Genomic DNA, 4,764 nt, shown 5'->3' with positions numbered 1-4,764 from the left:
CTTTGGCTCCCTTTTCTGGAGAAAGTCCCCATAACTGTTTTAATTTTTGTTAAAAAACTCTCACTGTTGTAATTTATGTCATCGGAGGAGAAGATGTCATTCCAATCAAGTTCCTTTAATGCCGTTTCTAGATTCTGCTGTTGGCTCTTTGGGATTACATTGTGTGGCATAGTATCATATCTAGTTTTAAATGAGTTTGGGAAACGCTGTTTGGTGAGTTTTCTTGTGAAAAAAATTGCATTGTGGTCTGATAATCCTGTCAGAAAATTATGGGTATGGGTGATTCTTTCGGGTCTGTTTGTAAATAATAGATCAATTCTGGTTTGTGACCGGTTGGTGACTCTTGTAGGTTTGTCTATTAATTGAGTAAGGCTGAAGTGATCTGCAATGGATTTCAAGTTTTTCCTATCCTTATTGTCGTCCCAGTTTATGTTAAAATCACCGATTAAAATGATCTCATTTTTTTGGTCACATAGGTTAAGAAGTGCTTTAAGTTGTTCATAAAAATCTACTTTAGCTGTAGGTTTTCGGTATATACAGATCACAGTTAAGGACATGTTCACAGAGAGTGAGATATTAACTCCAACACATTCTAATTTGATAGTGTTAGGCCACTCTAAGCTATTGCATTTCAGGTGGCTTTTCACATACAGGAGGACCCCCCCACCTTTTCCCTGAACTCTGTCCCTCCTGAAAACGTTGTAACCAGGCATTGTAATAACTGCTTCAGGTGAAGAATGTGACAGCCATGTTTCTGACAAGCCCAAAAAATCGATATTGGAATTAAACATTAAGTGCTCCAGTTGTTCTCTTTTGGGGGTCAAGCTCCTTACATTTAAGTGACCTCCAAGTAGTCCCTTTCTTTTATATTGTGGGTCCCATATTATCTTTGCCTGATTTAATGTTTGGAATAATTTAAAGGACCGATATTTTTTCATTACTGGGTTTCTATGAAGAGCTTTACGCTTACCCCCGCTGTTCTTAGCTTGAGGGGTGACCTGCCCTAATGAGTGAGTCAGACCTGTACTAGTCTGTGCATCAATTGAGTGCGGTGAGTCCAGCTGCAGGACCTTTCGCCGTTGCCTCAGGACCGTTGGTTGGACCGGTGTTGTAGTGGCGCCTGAGGGCAACAGGTCGATGTGTTGGCTCCTAACAGACCCTACCTTACCCCGTGACCCATCCATGACTTGGGTCAGTGAGAAAATATGCTGTTTTTGTAATGCTGGTGATCTTCACGGTCATTGCAGATAATGTCTTGTGCTCTTGTTATTTTTCCACAAATGAAGGTTAAGTTAAATGACAGCATGCTACACAAGCAGTGACCTGCTGAGGGCAGTGTTTGTCTACACATAGCCTATCCCTCTCAGGCTCAGAATGGCTGCTCTCAGTGCACATGAGGTATAATCTATCACAGTGTGTTCATGACGCTGATCCTTTCATGTAGCTTTGCCTTTGTGTTGTGTTGGGTTTCCTGCACCAATAGACCAACAGCTTAGAGAGTTAATTCCAGGGTCAGATGAACTCTGATATTATCACACTTAACATCCAATATAAAGCATTATTGCATATAGATGTAAGGTAGATGTTACCATGGTATGTTTGTGTCTGTAGTTGGCTCTTTCCTGACAAACAAATAGAGGTCTACTCTGTTCATTCACAAGGGTCTTTGTTTCTGCTTATTGCAGGGAGGATGTTGTTTTCCACATTTTTGCCTACCCCAGATTTAAAAGCAGTTGTAATCATAAAAGCCTTTGACTTTTTTTTTATTGCAGTTGTAATCATAAAAGCCTTTGACTTTTTTTTTATTTTTTTTTTTAAATAGTTAGAGTAGGTTCATATGGCAGACGTAAGCCAGAGCTGTATTTTGGGTCTAAACTACTGAGTGATTTTTAGACAGCCAGCGGTAAAGTCAATTCTATGAGCAGTGCAGTATGGGGTGCCGCTTGTAAAGTGGCTCACACTGAAATTAACAGCAACGTTTTGCCACATTTAGCTTCAAACAACGTTTAAAAAATTGGTGTGAATTTTTTAAAGTCACTATTTACCAAATTTACAGCAATATTTGAAATATGTTAAATATAATGTCACAGTTAAATCTAAATATTAAATGTTAAACCTAAATGTTAAATCTAAATCTAAATATATAATGTTAAACCTAAATGTTAAATTTAAATGTTGAATCTAAATGTTAAATCTAAATCTAAATGTTAAATCTAAATGTGCTTGGTGAAATTAAATATTTAGCTAATATGCAAATGCACACTGCCGGTTGCTGGAAGTACCAAAATAAAAGCCAGCATGGTCAGACTGTGTTTATAGCATCAAATAACGAATTAAAACCAAACTAACCTGAGAAAATGAACACTTGAGCATACATCAGCATGATAAGAACTACCTAATATGACAGAAACCATGTTTGGGGAAATTCTATTTGGTGTGTACTTTGAGTTTTTAGTGTCCCATCCTTGCTTGCCAACATGCCAACATCTCCGGCGATTTAGCTGAAAACATTGGAAGGGCCGTTTTGGCTGCAATTCAAAATTCCAGCAGTGCATCGTTGGCGACAGCGTCAGTATCTACCATAGAACCACCACAGCACTTGGTAAGTTTGTTTTCTAACTTGCGTAGCATATGTTCCTTATGTTGTCATGTAAGCCTTATGAAACTAGCTAATGTTATCTAGCTAGTTTTTGTCCAGTGGTCGAAAATAAAACAAATACGCTATGCGTGAAGTACATTGATACTAGTAGCAGCAAATCTCTACTGGGCTAACGTTAGCTAGTTTCATATAGCTTACATGTGAGGGCACAAAGATTCTGCCTAAAATGATGCCTGAAAGCAGCAGAAAATAAAGCAGATGTAAAATCTTGCAGTGGCATCCTGATTGGCTGAGACAGATTGTGGCAAAGTTTGATTGGATAACTAGAGGAGTGAACACCCATAGTCAGCTGATTAGAGGGATTAGTGAGAGTGGGATGGAAAGAAATGTGAAAGGGTGAGCATAGAGAAAGTCTTCCTGATTGAACTTATGGTTCGCTTCATTAAGATAGTTAGTCAAATGTAAGCCTTCACCATAGCCTTACCTGCTGCCTATGAGGTGAAATGTAATGCAACACAGTTCAATTCAAGCACAAGAGATGTGATAATAAATAAGTGCAGTCCGGGTTAAGTTATCTATCAAATGCACCTGAAGGCAACACACAGGAAATCCTCTGGCACTGTTGATTTGAGGAAAGCTTGTTCAAGTACAGCCACATCCTCGAACATCCACGTTATGTTGCCAGAAGGTTCCACCACCAGCTGTTTGTTCCAGGGGCTGCTTGTTTTAAATTTGCTGAAGTAAAGATGGCTTTTGCCAATTAGATGCCCATTACTTGTGCAAGTGTTGGATGCTGCCAGCTGTTTACAGAGGAGAGAAAAATATCCCTTCAAATTTAATTTTCCCTCAAAGCCAGCAGCATTGTCTATCTCTGCCAGTTGGAAAACAGACAATTATTAAACATAAACACGTACTGTAAGTTCAAGAGTGACAGTAGAGAGTAGTTGCAAAAACTTTACATCAAAAGCAAGTGAGTGAGTGAGCGGTGTGACATCCCAAGAAGGTGATTTTCTTCTTTTTTTTTTAAAGAAAAAGTGAATGTTATGAATGTTTCTCGACCTGAAAGGAAGGTGGTAGTGTTGCTGCTACATTTGAAGACTCAGTACAAGCAGTTATCATGTGATTTTGCCTCCTTTGAATATGTTTGCACTGTGCTGAAAGACACACCAAAACCCTGCTGTTAACAGTATAGACCTCCAAGTTCACCTGGTTATCTGAACAGATTTGGACACATGCTGGATCTAGTTATTAGCAAGGGTGTTGATAATTCTGACAATTTCTGTGTTTCTTTGATGTGTCCATGACCATAAATTCCACCATGTCAAAAAATAGGACCAGACCAATTCTGCAACCACATTGAATCAATTTGGCTCGTCTGTCAGCATTCATTGCTATCAGTACTAAAACTCTGGAGGATGCAGTGATGCATTTTAATTCACCCACCTGTTGTTTTGACACCCTGCCAACCAGCTTTTTCAAAAATGTTTTCAGTTGCTTGAAAATGGATGTGCTGAAATTATAAATGGATCACTCCTATCAGGCATTCTTCCAAAATCACTGACATCTGCAGTTGTTAACCCTCTTCTAAGAAAAGGCAACCGGGAACCTCCAATATTTAACAATAACTGACCCATCCCTTATCTTCCCTTTATTGGTAACTAGAATTACCGCTTGCAGTTATATGCCTCCCCGTACCCGACAAGTTGCAGTTACAGTTTACATCCATGTCTGTGAAAACATGGGTGCCAATTAAGTATGTGACCAAATGTCTCCCCTTCTTTTCCTGACATATGATGTTGAGCAATGGCCAAAAAAGTGTTTTTACAAAATATTACGATGCCACGGTGAAGAAAACCTTTGACCTTCTGGATGTAAAATTTCATCACTTCATCATTTTAGACATTTGTGTGAAATTTTGTCATAGTTAGGGTCCGGGCAGCTAAGCTGCCAGGACACTACTGTAATCCTAGGTATTCTTCTTCTTCTTCTTTCTTTCTTTTTCTTCTTCTTCCAAGGAAATCATACTTCCCATGGGTGAAAACTCACCAAACTTTGCACAAAGGTCCAGTCTCATGCCAGATATCCTCAGCTGTAAACTCAAGCCAATAGTCTTGATGGTGGCGCTACAGCAAGCGTCTAAAGTTCAAAACTTGTTTAACTCATAA

This window comes from Epinephelus moara, chromosome 8, assembly GCF_006386435.1.
Source record: "Epinephelus moara isolate mb chromosome 8, YSFRI_EMoa_1.0, whole genome shotgun sequence".
In the NCBI taxonomy this organism is placed as follows: domain Eukaryota; kingdom Metazoa; phylum Chordata; class Actinopteri; order Perciformes; family Serranidae; genus Epinephelus; species Epinephelus moara.
The sequence above is the reverse complement of the archived record's forward strand: the minus strand, read 5'-3'. Positions refer to the sequence as shown.